We start from the raw sequence: 16,645 nt of genomic DNA, 5'->3' as shown, positions 1-16,645 counted from the left end.
AATTTCTGGGGCCAGCTGCTGTCCAATCAGGCTCCTGTAACAGTCGTGGCCTCACAATCACCACCACAATTGGTGTTGCCTTTGCCCATCTTTCCCCACCCACTCCCTTGACTCCTCATCTCTGCTGCAGCCCAAGTTCAACAGCCAAACCCAGCCCCTTTCCTGGCCTTTCTCTCTCCCCTTTCCCATGGCAGGACAGAACCACCCTGGATGTGGTGTGTTTTGGCTTTGCATTTATTTGACTTACGCTTGTGATTATATGTTCCCCTTTTACAAACTGAGCTGCTGTTCCAAACTTCTCTATCTCATTTCTAAAATCTGTAGTTCTCTTTCTAATCTTGCACCTGGCCAATACCTAACTGCAGTTATTTAATCTGTAACAGGTCTGTGTCAGTGGACCAGAAGAGCATCCTCATTTGTGATTAAGTCTGCTCTCTTATTTTGGGAAATTACTCCTTCAATTTCTTCATATCTTTTTGCATGTTCTTTAGCATCCGTTCCTCTCAGGAGAAATCTATTTCTGAATGCACCAGCTCAGACAAGTTTCTCTATTGTTGGGGCAAGTGGAGAAGTTTGAGGAGGCCCTGGTCCAGGAGTCTTTTCCTGGGAGAGGGGCTGGCACAGAGGGGCTTGCTGGCAGGGGACAATAAAGATGCCTGGGAGACTGGAGCAAGGGACACAGGGAGACACTGGCCTCCGCCTCCTCATGCCATGGCTGGCCCTCAGCCCTGGGGCTGATGGGGAGGCTGAGACACCTCTCTTCCTTCCTTCACTCCCCACACTTGGATGGGCCTCAGGAAACATCCAGGAGCCTGGAGGATGCACAAACCTCCTAGTCCAAGGGAGTGGGGTTATGTGTGACAGTGTGTGTGTGAAAGACATGAAGAAGATGTGAGGTGTCTGTGTGAAGATTCCTCAGCATCCCCTGAGGGGAAGGATCCCCATTCCCAGGCTATGGGGTCAGGGCTTGACATCCTGCGTGAGGAAACACATCAAGGGCTTTCACAGTCACCTGAACATTTGATTTTCAGCCTGGCAGCAGTGCCTCTGCCTTCCTGCTTCACCACCCCAGGACAGGAACCTTGTCTCCTCATTCCCTCCATGGGCTCCAGTGATGGACCTCGGTGGCCATCACTGACACCCTCAGGAACTTGGAGGGTTCCTGCTGACTCCGACTTCTCTAGAGGCCACATCAATCCCTTTCCAGGATCTGCAGTTCAGCAACTTCGCACCAGAGGGCTCAGTAACATGAAAAACGGCTGTCAAGACAAGTCTCTGGGTAACAGAATTCCTCAGTTCCATTGGTGAATTTGGGTGGTTTCAGGAGTGTAGTCATAGTGTAAATCTTTCCATAATAAATGTCAATAGGAAACAATATCTTCTTTTTCAATTAGTTCACTTTTGTGCTTACACACTAAGAGACATCACCCAACTCCAATTGATACTGATCCTGAACTTCTCCCTATCGAGTCTGAATATAGGGGGAAGTCAAGACCCTGTATGTCAGACACTCTCTGGACACGTTTGTCCTACCTCCAACCCACATGTCTCTCACCAGTCCCCTGGGACTTACAGCACCTTTGTTCCAATCTGAGCTTTCTCCACGACAGGCTGTAGCTGCACGTTTCAGCACATAGACACCAACTCCCACCTGCCATACTTGGGAATCAAGCTATACGCAGACAGAAGGATGTTTCTTAATTGCCAAAAAAGAAAAACCAAATGCAGGCAGAGTTTAATAAAACATAAAACACACATCTCTGCTGTATATGAAGCCCAACTTCCCTGTCTGCAGTCCAATTTCCATAGCAGAGATGGCCTTATACCAAAGAAAATCACATTTCTGTCAAGCAGAGATCCCAAGAACCCAGAGCACTCCCTGACCCAGACTCTGTCCATTTTCACTCCCATCTACTCACACCTCAAGTCATGAGCTCCCTCGATTCACAGAGGGAAGAAAAGAATCAAAAGAAATGAATCACCCTTTTTGCACAGCCAAATCTGCACTCATCCAAGTTTATCTGGGTTACAGGTGCATCTTCAGGTAGGCTCTGCAACATCTAGATCCACTCATTTCTCTTTCTCGTCCAACACGCGACAGCTCGGGTGCAATTGTCCAGGCTTCCTCTTCTACTCAAGGAAGAGAAATGAGTTGTCTCGACTGAGATGCTTTGGTTCACCCTGCATGTCCACAAGCTCCCCCTCCAGAAAGTCTCCCTTCAGCCCAGGGTCATATTTCCCTGTCCCATGTCAGGGTTTCATGTACCCTCATGTATCTTGGAGGTGGTGACCACCACTTTGTGATCAACTGCATCAACTCTGGAGTGAAGATATTAGCCAAAAGTTTAACCATTTGCAGAAAAGTCTTTGGTGCAATCAGTGTGTAAGGGAGTTCATTTTCACAACTTTGACATTGTTCTCTACATTCCCTTAAATATTTTCATAGGCCATGGACAAGGACCAGCAACCTGATGACACTTTCTCTCCCCTATGTATAGACAGATTGATAAATCTGATTCTTTTGGACAGGTGACATTTGAGTCTGCTCAAGTAGCCCCTGATTTCATTCCTATCCACCTTCGGCTGTTTTCCTCCAGATGCCTGCCCTGAGGTACAATGGCTTAGGAGAACTTAGAGAAAGATGAGGCAAAGAGGACATGAAATATCTCTCTCTCGCCATCTACATGTGATAGAAATAGGACAGTGAAGTGCAGTCCTGGTAGATTCAGGTTTATTTTACTGCTGTCTTCTCTGCTAGGGAGGGACATCATTGGATGTGGAGGTGATCTCCATGAACAACTAGGTTCTGCTGACAGGCCATTGTGAAAATTGTTGGTCATTTCCTTGACTGCATCTTCAAGGGGTTGGGTACTGTTTGTTGGAGATAAAACCCAACAGTCTGAGAAGATAAACACTTGTGTGGAGACTGCGGATTGATGTGCCTTTTGTTCCTGGACTGCTCTCCATCTCCTGGATAGAGAAGGGACAGACCTTTGTCGGAGAAGGGAGACGCAGACACCAGGTGGTCATCAGCAAGTCTCGTTTATTGTCCGCTATCAACGTGGTTAAATACAATGGTTAATAAGCTCATACATATTGCAAAATTATAGCTCATCATTGGCCAGTTAGCTAGTTACGTCTTTGTTATGCACTTCTTCATTCCTGCGGTTAAACATCAACTTTAGTTCCTTATTCGCATCCTGTTTTGCACATTTTTACAGGGCTTCCTTGTTCTCAAGGGCACTCTGTCCTTGAGGCTGCCTTTGCCCTAAATGTCTTCTAACTCTAACAAGTTGGATGCGCTATGTCCCTTCTTTTCTAGCCAGTCTTGTACAAAACCCTCTACAGACCTTGCCACACTGCAGTGGTGGCAGTCAGTGTCTTGCACAGCAGCCCCGAATCTGTCTGCAGTGCTGTGCGGGGGTCTGTCACAGCCCCGATCTGGAGGGAGATTGCTTGCATGTATAGTACCAGTGCTGTCCCAGCCAACCCCATGGAGCTGTGTGCGAGAGTCTTGGCACCTCACGTAACACTGGAAGCCCCTGTTTGTCATTAAACAGCATAAATGTCCTAAGATTGGTGAAGCAATTTGGAGGTGTTCATGAGACCACTGTTGTGGGGATCAAGTAAATTCAGCTGATGGAAAAGACAGAGAGAAACTGAGCTCTCCCAAATGTACATGACTCCATTTGCTCAGAGGAATCCTTGCACAGGCTGCCCAGAACAAAACAGACAGTGGCAGAGTCACTTGTACTAAATGTGGGCATCTGCTGTCATTGCTGTTGGCCAAAGATGTTCCCCTTCAAAGTCCAAGAAGATGAACCCAGATGCTGTCCTGACTCTCAGCACTGCTCCATAAGAGCTTGCAGTCTTCTGCACATTTCTTGGAACACCTCCTGACCCTCAGATGTCTCTAACTGTGTCTGAACAGCTCACTCATGATATCCATCTCTATCATGACCTGAGATGACAAAAGGAGCTCAGCTACAGGTGCCTCCCAATAAGAGCCTGGGTGTCCTATGTAATGACAGGACAGTAAAGACTGATTATATCACCCAAATTGTAATTTTTAAGGAGAAATGGCAGTGCTGGAAAGTAGTGCCTCTCCCAGATGAAGGAGGGATTATCAGTGATTGCATCAGGCTGTGTCACAGCAGGTTCCCTGGAGCCCCAGGGACAGCTGGAGGGAGCCCAGAGGGGCCACAGCAAGTGGCACCTTGGGCTGTTGCTGTGGTGCTGAGCTGGGCCGGGCTCCTGGGCCGGAGGGAGCTCCTGGCAAGTGGGCAGCGCTGCAGAGAGACAGCTCTGCCCAGGAGCAGCTCCTCTGCAAAGCGCAGCAGGGCTGGGGGCACTGCCTGCAGGCACCCAGGGCAGAGCAGCGAGGCACACACAGCTTCAAGGCAGCCTGGGCTGGGAGGCCTGCTGAGAGCTCCGAGGAGGAGAAAGCGTCAGGGCCCTGGCCACAGTAAGTCTGGGGGTGCAGGGCAATGCAGCTGCAGCTCGGGGAGGGATCTGGGGAAGGCAGGCAGAGCCGCCAGGAATCTGCCTCCTGCCTAGAGGAGGAGGAGGAGGAGGAGGAGTAGCTGCTCCCAAGCAGGGCTTCCCTGGTGCCCCCTGCGAGGGCCAGGGCATGAGGGCTGCCTTCTGGCGGGGCCGGCTGCAGGGGTGTGCAGCCGGGTGTGCAGGCAGGGGTGCCCAGGGCTGTCCTTCCCAGCAGGGTCCCTGCACCCCAGGGGGCTGTGTGCTGGGGCAGGGACTCTGCCGCCTGCCAGGGTCAGCACTCAGCCTGCCCGGGGAGCTCCCCACTGGCACTATGGGGAGAAACTGTGGGGGGAAGGAGAGACCCCCGCCAGGGCAGGCTCCTTCTGCTCTGCAGAGGGTGCTGCTGCGTGGATCAGGGATGCTCACAGCTCCAGATCACCTCTAGGACATTGGCATTTCAAGAGGAAGTTCAAAGCAGGGGCCACCTTAAAAATGTGAACCTTTCTAGGCTCTATGATCTCATGTTTCTTCTAAGAAAACATAGAAAGGGGCGGTGAAATTTTAATATGTCACTGAGACTCCTGAACTGTTAAACTGAGGGATCAACACATTTGCCAGAGACTTTATGAAGTGCCTTCACCTACTCCTCTACTTACAGACACACCAGCATCACCTTTGAGGGTTCTGGTTTTGCCTGCTGTTCTCCTTTGTATCTGGAAGTAGGGAATGAGCCTGGGCAGTGCCCTATTGCCAGGAGGGGTCTGCAGGGCAGAGCTGAGCACACAGAGGGTGGGGTGCGGGCTGGAAGCACTGTCAGGGTGCTGACATGGGGACACAGAAATGGCTCCTGGCAGAAAACAGCTCCAGGGAGCAGAGAGCCAGGACTTGCTCCAGCATTCTCTTGACTCTGTACTAGGGCACAGGGAACCTTTTTGTCCCTCAGGTCTCCCGCTGTGTTCAGTCTGAGAGAAATGTGAAAGATGAGGATTTCTATCCCTTCAAAGATTGACCCCTCTGAAACATCACAAATCTGAGCTCATGTAAAGGAATTGAATATATTACCCCCAAAGAAAGAGAAATAATTTTGAGGAGACTTTTTGGTAAACAGCATAAGATTGAATAAAAGAAGTCTGTCCTAACTTGTCAATGTCTTCTAGTTCAATCTCCCTGCCTGCAGTGAACAAATGTCCAACAGCAGCTCCATCACCCACTTCCTCCTCCTGGCATTTGCAGACAGACGGGAGCTGCAGCTCCTGCACTTCTGGCTCTTCCTGGGCATCTACCTGGCTGCCCTCCTGGGCAACGGCCTCATCATCACCGCCATCGCCTGTGACCACCACCTCCACACCCCCATGTACTTCTTCCTCCTCAACCTCTCCCTGCTCGACCTGGGCTCCATCTCCACCACTCTCCCCAAAGCCATGGCCAATGCCCTCTGGGACACCAGGGACATCTCCTACTTGGGATGTGCTGCACAGGTCTTTTTCTTTGTCTTCTTGATAACAGCACAGTTTTCCCTTCTCACCATCATGGCCTATGACCGCTACGTTGCCATCTGCCAACCCCTGCACTACGGGACCCTCCTGGGCAGCAGAGCTTGTGTCCACATGGCAGCAGCTGCCTGGGGCACTGCGTTGCTCTATTCTCTCCTGCACACTGCCAACACATTTTCCCTACCACTCTGCCAAGGCAATTCCATAAACCAGTTCTTCTGTGAAATCCCCCAGATCCTCAAGCTCTCCTGCTCAGGCTCCCACCTCAGAGAAGTTGGGCTCCTTGTGGTTAGTGCCTATTTACCATTTGGGTGTTTTGTTTTCATTCTGATGTCTTATGTGCAGATCTTCAGGGCCGTGCTGAGGATCCCCTCTGAGCAGGGACGGCACAAAGCCTTTTCCACGTGTCTCCCTCACTTGATTGTGGTCTCCCTTTTTATCAGCACTGGCATGTTTGCCTACCTGAAGCCCCCCTCCATTTCCTCCCACCCCTGGACATGGTGTTGTCCTTTCTGTACTCGGTGGTGCCTCCAGCTGTGAACCCCTCATCTACAGCATAAGGAACCAGGAAATCAAGGATGCACTCAAGAAGGTAATTCAGTCAGTTGTCTGTCAGCAGGAATAACTTCCCATGTCTCTTCAAATAATTTCCAATTTGTCTTAGAATACTTATTTGTATTCAGCATTTTTCTGTGAAAATCTTGTTTCTTTCAAAATGTCTTCATGCACTCCTCTTCCTCAGAGACATGAACCAGCCTCTCTGACAGAGAGGCCTTTGTGCGTTTATCTAGTGGGACAGTACAGCTGGCCTCCCATGTCACATATATGTAATAAAACGATTTTCTCAGTGTCTTTCTTTTCTTTCTTTCTTTCTTTCTTCTTTCTTTCTTTCTTTCTTTCTTTCTTCTTTCTTCTTTCTTTCTTTCTTTCTTTCTTTCTTCTTTCTTTTCTTTCTTTCTTTCTTTCTTTCTTCTTTCTTTCTTCTTCTTTCTTTCTTTCTTCTTTCTTCTTTCTTTCTTTCTTTCTTTCTTTTTCTCTTCTTCTTTCTTCTTTCTTTCTTTCTTTCTTTCTTCTTTCTTTCTTCTTTCTTTCTTTCTTCTTTCTTTCTTTCTTTCTTTCTTTCTTCTTCTTTCTTTCTTTCTTTCTTTCTTTCTTCTTTCTTTCTCTTTCTTTCTTTCTTTCTTTCTTTCTTTCTTTCTTTCTTTCTTTCTTTCTTTCTTTTCTTTCTTCTTTCTTTCTTTCTTTCTTTCTTTCTTTCTTCTTTCTTTCTTCTTTTTTTTCTTTCTTTCTTTCTCTTTCTTTCTTTCTTTCTTTCTTTCTTCTTGCTTTCTTGCTTTCTTCTTGCTTTCTTGCTTTCTTGCTTGCTTCTTTCTTCTTCTTCTTTTCTTTCTTCTTTCTTTCTTTCTTCTTTCTTTCTTTCTTCTTTCTTTCTTTCTTTCTTTCTTTCTTCTTTCTTTCTCTTCTTTCTTCTTTCTTTCTTTCTTTCTTTCTTTCTTTCTTCTTCTTTCTTTCTTTCTTCTTTCTTCTTTCTTTCTTTTCTTTCTTTTCTCTTTCTTTCTTCTTTCTTTCTTTCTTTCTTTTCTTTCTTCTTGCTTTCTTGCTTTTTGCTTTCTTTTTTCTTCTTTCTTGCTTGCTTTCTTGCTTTCTTGCTTTCTTGCTTTCTTCTTGCTTTCTTCTGCTTTTCTTTCTTTCTTGCTCTTGCTTTTTGCTTTCTCTTGCTTTCTTGCTGCTTGCTTTCTTGCTTTCTTTCTTGCTTTCTTTCTTTCTTTCTTCTTTCTTTCTTTCTTTCTTTCTTTCTTGCTTGCTTCTGCTTGCTTGCTTCTTGCTTCTTTCTTTCTTTTCTTGCTTGCTTCTTGCTTGCTTTCTTGCTTGCTTTCTTGCTTGCTTCTTGCTTTCTTCCTTGCTTGCTTTCTTGCTTTCTTTCTTGCTTTCTTTCTTGCTTTTCTTCTTTGCTTGCTTTCTTGCTTGCTTTCTTTTTCTTTCTTGCTTGCTTTCTTGCTTTCTTGCTTGCTTTATTGCTTTCTTGCTTGCTCTTCCTTTCTTCCTTTCTTCCTTTCTGCTTGCTTTCTTGCTTTCTTTCTTTCTTCCTTTATTTCCTTTCTTCTTTCTTGCTTGCTTGCTGCTGTTCTTGCTTTCTTGCTTTTCTTTCTCCCTTTCTCCCTTTTCTCTTTTCTCTTGCTTGCTTGCTTGCTTGCTTCCTTTCTTAATTTCTTTCTTGCTTTCTTCTCCCTTTCTTTCTTTCTTTCTTTCTCCCTTTCTCCCTTTCTTGCTTTCTTGCTTTCTATTTGCTTTTTTTCCTTGCTTTCTTTCTTGCTTTCTTTCTTGCTTTCTTTAGTGAACATATGGACAGATTCAAAATATGCTTTTGGAGTAGTCCATGTCCATGGAGCTCTATGGAAAGAACGAGGACTATTGTCCTCCCAGGGGGCAAATATTAAGCATCAAAAGGAAATCTTACAATTGTTACTGGTGGTTCAAGAACCGGCCCAAATAGCAGTCATGCACTGTAAAGTACATCAATCCAGGAAATACAAAGAGTAGCAGAAGGAAATAGATTGGCAGACCCAGCTGCTAAGAATGCAGCTAAACAGTGATGGTTACAAATGGCAGTAATTCCTACTAGAACTGTAATTCTCCCTAAGGAACCACCAACATATTCAAAAGAAGATGAGAAATTAGCTCAATTCCTAAGTGCAGAGAAAATCCAGAGGGATGGTGGACAATCTCTGAAGGTCAGGTGGTTGTGCCCCCATTAATTATGAGGGCAATACTAACAGGTAAAACATCAGGAATGCCTTTGGGGTGTAGAAGCCCTGGTGACATTCCTGAAGAGGCACATAGTAGCAGGAAGAATGTTAGAAATGGCTAAATCAGTTGCTGCAAACTGCAAACTATGTTTAAAGAATTATCCGGTGGTACAAAAAAGGGTTCAAATGGGTAAATTCAAAACAGGAGTAGAACCTGGTGACTATTGGCAGATTGATTTGACAGAATTACCCAAATGCAAAGGTTATCAGTATGTTATCTAGGATGGTGGACACTTTTTTATGGATGGCCGGAAGCCCTTCCCAGTCACACAAATCAAGCTAAAGGAAACAGTTAAGTGGCTTTTATAAGAAATAACCCCAAATTTCGGGTGCCTATTAGGAATAATCATTCAGATAGGAGTCCGCATTTTATAGAAACTGTGGTTCGGGACATGAGCAAAGCTCTAGGGATAGACCTGGGTCTTGCATGCTCCCTGGAGACCACAATCCAGTGGAAAAGTAGAAAGAATTAATTAGACTTTAAAGAGACAAATTAGCAAAAGATGTCAAGAGGCTAACTTGAAATGGCCTCGAGCACTCCCACTGGCATTACTGCATATTAGAATACAGCCGAGGAGTGAGATTGTCAGCCAGCCCCTATGAATTACTTTATGGAAAACCATAAGAGACGCTGAAACCCAATCCAAATATGCATGTAACAAGAAAACAAGTGTATAATTACTGGCTTTCCTTTGGAAAAACTTTAGTTAGACTCTGGAGGGTGGGGTGTGGAATCCCATATAAGACTTCCAACCTGGGGACTATATCTAATCTATATTACCTACATCCCAGCAAAACCCTGGACAACCTCCAGCCCACATTCTGTACTATTTATAGCATGCTCAGTCTCACACTATCCCGTCCATCCTCATTAACCATCATCCTCCTTCCCCTCCTTTGATTTGTACGCAGATATCAACCCCATAGTCCATGGACCACCCCTGTGAAACGTCCACAGAATGTCCACTGAGTTCTTTTAGTCCATGACCTGGGTTCTCTCTGTGCTGGTGGTCACTCGGGACAGTGTTGCTCTGCTTGATCACCCTGACCCATAAGCTCGCAGAGGCCCATCACTTGTCCCAAGGCACAGCTCCAGCCATTCCCGTCACTCGCTCTGTCGTAAAGGGCAACTGCCCCTCCTTGCCTTACAGGCCTGTCCGTCCCTGCCCGCGCTCCTGCTGTGTGCTATCTCACACCCACGCTGCTCTCCACATGAGCCTGTAGCCCACTGGAACCACACACAGACGTCTAATTCCTCCTTCTTCACGCCCCGCACATCAGTACACTGGCACTTCAGAGAGGTGCCCGGCAGCACTGATTTCCCAGAAAGGATGTCACAGGACCATCAAATTACAGTAAAGTTGACGTTTGGAGGGACAGGACTGGACCCAGTATTGACCCTTGTAGTGCCCCACTGGTGACCAGCCTCCATCGAGACCTGATGCCACTGACTACCATTCTCTGGGCTCGGCGGTTCAGCCAGGTTTCAGCCACCTCACTGTCTGCTTCTCCAGCCTCTGCTTCACCAGCTCATCGATGAGGATTCTTTGGGAGACAGTGTCAAAAGCCTCCCTAAAGTCCAGGTGGACAATTTCTACTGCTCTACCAAGGCAGTCACACACTGGAGAAGTTTATCAGGTTATCAGATAGGAAGGACATTTCCTTTTTGTTGGCTGTGCCCTGGGCCTCTGTGTATATGTTGGGTCTGGCACTTGGAGGGCTGTGATGTTGTGCCATTGTCCACCCCATACAGATTTGGCCAGCTCAAACCCAGGGGACATATGAGGGAAATGTTACAAATGCTTTCTTTGCTTGATAGCAAGGAAACACTAGTGGGCTCTATGTAACCTCTTCAACCTCCATTGCTCTCAGCTCTGTTTAGATGCAATGGAGACATTAAATGTCTTAATAGAAATATGTCTTGGAAACAATTTCTCCATTCAAAATATAAATAGGAAATGTGTTTTAGAAATGGATGTATAAGTCTATATTTTTGAAGAGGGAATGAAAGAGTCATGGGCTTGTTGGTGTATTCAGGTGTTTCTGAAGTTCCTCCCATTACGTTGCCAGTGAGAGCAATCAGTTCATCGTCCCCCATAGCCCTGGCAGGACATAACCTCATAAGGCACATTTTGCAGACTTCCCCATTATCCAACCCTTTCCATACCCCAGCTGTGTCCCATGTGGGGATTCACAGACCGCCCTTCTCTTCAGTCTGCCAGGGTCTGCACCAGGAGAGAGGCCGGGCAGGGCTGGCTGGTGCCCCCATACAGGCACTGAGACCAGCAGGAGGATGGAGATGGTTTAGCAGCAACGCTCACCCATAAACCTGGGTGAGCAGCCAGTGCTGGAAGTGGCCAGTGAGAGAGGCTGGGGGTGATGAAATCTGTATCCCATATGAGCCCCCAGTTGTGAGAAACAAGCCCACGTATATTTCAAAATATGTTTTATTGGGGACAGAGTCAGTGGAGCAAAGAATACAGCGCTGGGGCAATGGCGCAACCTGCCCCAGCAGGGGCTTCTTTTTATAGTTCCAGTCCTCCTTTTTGCACCCGCGCAGTTCCTTTTCCTTGGTTTCTCCGAGGCTGTCTCTCTCTCTCTGTACTTTTCCACTGCTTCAGTACTTCTTATCACAAAACAGGCAGCTGCTGAGTGGGGAGGCATCCAGAATATTATATGTAGCCTTTCGGTTTAAACATGAAATCAAACAAAGAACAATGCAACACAACCAAGCCAAGCAACAACTCCACTTGCTTTCCTTCCCGCGCCTTTTCTTTGGCATTTCCAGTTGGTCTCGGTGGTCCTCTGGTGGGGGGGGTTTGGTGGAGGGTGTGAAGTCCAGGTTCCTCTTCATCAGGAGTTCTTCGCTTAACCCTTTTCTGCTGGCTTCCATTCTCTTTACATGATACCTAACCACAGACACCCCCCCATCCTCCTGCTTGCCCAACTCCCCACAATGCCCAACCCTATGCCTGACCTGTGATCAAAAAAGGCGTGCTCAACTGGTATAATTTTTAGCAACACTAATTTAATGACAGTTTTAGCCTAACTCAATAAAAGTAATTATTTCATTATTGTTAGCGAAAGCAAAATTCTACCGTTACTTCTCACATAGCGAATCCTTCAAGGTGGGAGTGGTTCCCCGTTGGTTTGTGACATCACTGGAGTGGGGGGGGTCCCTGCCTGGGCAGTGACATCACGGGCAACTCTGTGAGATGGGGGTTCCCTGTGGGGCTGTGACATCACTGAGGACCACGTGGGGTGTGGTGCTGTCCCCACCAGGGTGCTGGCATCACAGGAAACCCACGTAGGGTGGGGGTGCCCTGCTGGGTTGTGATGTCATCAGGCAGCCACGTGGGGTGGGGTTTTCTCTGATGGTTGTGATGTCACAGAAAACTCATTGGGTTTGCTCACCGGAGTTCTGATATCATAGTGTACCTTTGGGGTTCCCCTACCATGTTTGTGATGTCACAGAGGACCCTCTGGTGTTTCCAGCCACAATTGTGACATCATAGAGGACCCTTGGGGTTCCCCACCAGGGCTGTGACATCATAAAGGACCTTTGGTGTTCTGCATCAGGATTGTGATGTCATAGCAAGCTCTTGGGGCTCCCTACCAGTGTTGTGACATCATAGTGGACCCCTGTGTGGTGGGAGTGGTCTTATGACATCACAGGGGAGCTCATGGGGTTGAGGTGGGGATCCACAATGGAATTGTAGTATCAGAGTCTCACTTAGTTCTGATGGGGATTCCCCAACCCTGGGTTGTGATGTCACTGGTGGGTTATGACATCCCTGAGGGGGTGGCTCCCCTGCCTTATGATGTCACTCATGACCCCGCCTCCCAGGCATGGTGGCATGAGGAGAATCACAGACTCCGGCAACTCTATAACAGTCAGAAATCAAAATCGTTTATTGCTGATACATGTGCGCTTATATGTCTGCCTAGCAACTGATCACACATAAACAGAAGGCTGGATTGGTTACATGCATTCCTCACACACTGTTCACACGCCCAAGACTAACGTTTGATTGGTCACTACCCTCTGTCCATTATACACCAGACAATTCATTGGTTACAAGTTAGTTACTGGTATCCTAAAGCCTATTGGTTAATTAATCTTACAAGCACAAACACAATGTTCTATACACTTTTAGCGCAAGGTAGAAAACTTTCCACTGTTTAAGAAATGACCAGAGGTTTCCCATCAAACATAGCCTGGCATGTTTTCTTCAGAAAAAGCTCAGCATCCTTATCTTGTTTTTCTACATGCCTGTTCATTACTCCCAAGGCTTCTGGCTGATGAAGGTCAAGATGTTCTCATCATTCACCAGCTGTAGAGCTCTCTCAGTTCTCCTTCCTCTTTTCACGTCCCTTTTGTGATGTAGCCAAAGTCTTGCTCCTGTCCAATGTGGCCGTTGTCCTCCAAAAATGATCCCACAGTGGCAGAGGAGAGGAAGCTCTTTGACATGGATGAGCAATCTGGGGGGCCCTGAGACCCCTGAATCCTCATTTTGGGAGGGGCCACAGGGTCCCCTGACACTGCCCCCCAAATAATTTGAGGGGGGTTTTGTGTTTTTGAACCACAAGCCCCCATTTGTGGGGTGCTACAGTGTTTCCTGCCAACCACCCCCAATTATATTTTGGCTGATCCCTGATCCCCTCCAAACCCCCATTTTGGAAGGGTTGGGTGGACAGTTTAGCCTAGCAGGAGAGTGGAGTTCTGAAACTAAGAATCCAGGGGTAACTCAGCCTACAGCACCTCCTCCTGAGCTTCAACAGGACTTCCCATCTGCACACGGTGGGCCCTCCGCGGGCAGATCAGTTGTTCCAGGGGAAAGGGGGATTGGGAGCCGTATTCTGATTTATACCCATGGAAGGAGACTAGGGAAATTGTCCAGCGTAGTAAACAGGAATGAAATTATGGCCAAGATCCAGTGCAATGGGCACGGAAGGACCGACGGCCCCATGCGGAGCTCCAAGTATTTTGGAAAAACCAGTCCTCACAAACAGTAAAAGCCTTAATTGACACAGAGCGGAGGCCTCCTTGATATATGGGAATCCAAAGAAATTTAAAGGACAATCTGTAACTATTACAGGTCTGGGAGGGAAACAAAGTAAAGCTGTACAAACTGAAATTGAAATGAAAATAGGAAGCCTCCCAAAATGACTGTATTCAGTCATGATTGTCCCCATTCCTGAATACATAATCGGAATAGACATTTTGAAGGGACTAACTTTGAATCTCCTTATTCAGCCCTCTTTGTTTGTATATTCACCACAGCTTGTTAGTTGGAACACCATCAATCTTTTCACGAGATAGGCCATCCTTCAATAAAGCTGTAAATATTTCCTTCCGAGAAACTCTGTTCTCACTTCCTTTAGGGCTGTCCCGAGTATCTCGGTTTCCTGCACTTCCTCGGGGGCCCCATTCTCCAAGATCACCTAGCTGCTGTGTTTTTTCAATTATCTCATCAATGGGATTTCCTGTCTCATTAATTAAGAGAGTCATTGTTACATTTTTATATGCTGGCGGGGCAGTTTTAAACAATCGATTCATATGAGTGACTGACCAGGCAGCTTGCACCATCCTGTCAGGGTCTCCTATAAAGATTGCCAATTTCATCCCTTCCTCCTCCACCCGCTGTATACAATCTCGCAAAGTACACCAGGGAAGTTCCCCACCTGGCCAATCATTCTCCGTGGGGTATTTATTAGTACATCCCCGGGCGGCCAAGGTTAACAAATTTGTATCCTGAGCATTATTTCAGAATGCTTCTTGCACAAAGGAGTCAGAACTCAAAACTAAAAACTTCCTAGAATCCCCTGGATCTAGGGTTACCCCTGCTGCTCCCTGATCATGCAAAGGCACCATCCAAGAGAGCAGGGGTTCCCCCAGTCTCTGCTTAAATCTTTCAATTATATCATTTATTTCATGCTGAATAGAATCTTCAATCACATCCTTCCTTACTTGTTGCCCATTAGTATCCAATTCTATTTTCCATCTCCACACTGGTTTTACATCCACAGGTACATCTGAGGAACCAGCCTCATCAGAAACCGTAGAATCCCAAATATCTCCATCCCATCTGTCAGGATCCCACTGTACCCCTGCTTCTGCAATCACAGCATGCACGTTCCTATGATTTACTCATCCCCTTCTTTTCTTATATTGTGCAACCCTTACTGCAGCTCTTTCAGCTACAGTCTGATAAGGATCCAACTCACCGGCAAGCACCTTGTTTTGACACTGTACCATTACAATTTGATTCTGCCAATCACACATCTGTCGCTCCATGTGGGAGCGCTCTAACAGCAGTTTTTCTTTCTGTCGGTGCTGTTTCCGATATGCTGTTAACAAAACCCATCCCCGTCTTCCTGAACACACAATTTCTTTTCCTTTTTCGATAGATAATTTTTGGATATATTTTAATACGTCCAGTGGTTCAGCTTCTTTTAGCCGACTTTCCCACTGTTCACATGGTCCTCCGACCTTAGCCCACTCAAGTGCCAGTGAACTATAGGGAAGGTCATCCCATCCAGGAATTTCAGATGGAGCTGATTCATTACATTTAGATTAAAAAAATTACATTTTGTTCTTATCCTGTCCGTGACGCCAAATTTGTTTTGCCAATTGACGGGGTTAACACAAAGGACACAGACACCAAGCTAAAGAAATAGGCCCATTTTACTTTCGTTTAAAGCAGCAGAAAGAATAAGCAAGGTAATGCACCTAGTCATTACTACATAAAGCTAGCTATAGTGATTAAGAAAGATCCATCACCAATTGCCCTCCTACTTTACCATCACCCCGACCCGTGCATCAGCTGGGGAGCCCCGTCCCACCGAAGGGTCGCAGAGCCTTTCCCGGCAGCTGGGAAGTCCCACGCAGGGCGTCCGCTCGTAGGGGAGGTCTGCGTCTGTGCTGTGAGAGGGCCCGGGTTTTATACAGTTTAACAAACAAGTCTATACAAAACGCACAGGAGATATCTGGTAGATTGACATGCCTCACTCAGGCATGTCCGGATCTGGCCAGGATCCGGGCATGTCTGAGGAATTTCTGTTTTTCTCTACATTTGGGATTTATAGTTACTTCCTATTGTTTACTTATAGTTCCCAGGGATTGTTCCCAGGGTTGCATTTTCATGCTGATAAGATGTTGGTTGCTTCAGTCTGCTGATAAGATGCTGATTGCTTCATTCTGCTGATAAGATGCTGATTGCTGGTCAGGGAATTCACTCAGAAGTCAACTTTGGTTTGAGGCCGATTGTTTGGGCCTTTTCTGTTTCAGTAGGAAGTGGCTTTGCTGCCCATCAGCAAGTTTCCTCTGGCTTTGGATACGATGGATGTCGTGATGAAGATCTTCAGACAGGAGAGGTTACAGAGGAAAAGGTACCTGGGCCCGTAGAGGTCTCTTTCAGCGAGGACGAGGGGAACAATCAGCAAGTTTCCCCCTAAGATCACCAGGCACAAAGCCAGGAGAGTAATTGCCATTAGGTGTTCCTGATGGTAGAGGGAGGAGTAGCCAAAGAGAAGGAACTCTGTGACGGTCGCATGGTTCAACATCTCAGCATCCGAGCTGCAATGAGTGAGGGCAGATGGTCATCATGGGAAAGAGCTTCAGGAGGTTAAAAGAAGATGAGACAGAAGCAAAAGAGTGTAGAAGGATAAGACATTCATACAGAGATTGAAAGGAGAACAAAAGAGAGGAGGGGAGAATTAGCCTAGCGCAAGAAGGCATCATTTATGCACTAAGAGCAAACGTAGTATGGGGGCTAGAGTAGGAATCCACTGTAAACTGTATGTAAGTTCTTGTATTTGAGCTCTTTCCCCAAGAGTCACTTCACAGTCAATGGAGAAAAA

General features: G+C 46.8%; 1 pseudogene; it reads left to right on the top strand.

Moving 5' to 3' along the window:
- Nucleotides 1-5,666: 5,666 nt before the first annotated feature.
- On the top strand, nt 5,667-6,600 carry LOC122153013 (annotated as a pseudogene).
- Nucleotides 6,601-16,645: the final 10,045 nt, after the last annotated feature.

The sequence above is a fragment of the Tyto alba genome, unplaced genomic scaffold (genome assembly GCF_018691265.1).
Source record: "Tyto alba isolate M040663 unplaced genomic scaffold, T.alba_DEE_v4.0 Super-Scaffold_15, whole genome shotgun sequence".
Taxonomy (NCBI): Eukaryota; Metazoa; Chordata; class Aves; order Strigiformes; family Tytonidae; genus Tyto; species Tyto alba.
The sequence above is the reverse complement of the archived record's forward strand: the minus strand, read 5'-3'. Positions and strand labels throughout refer to the sequence as shown.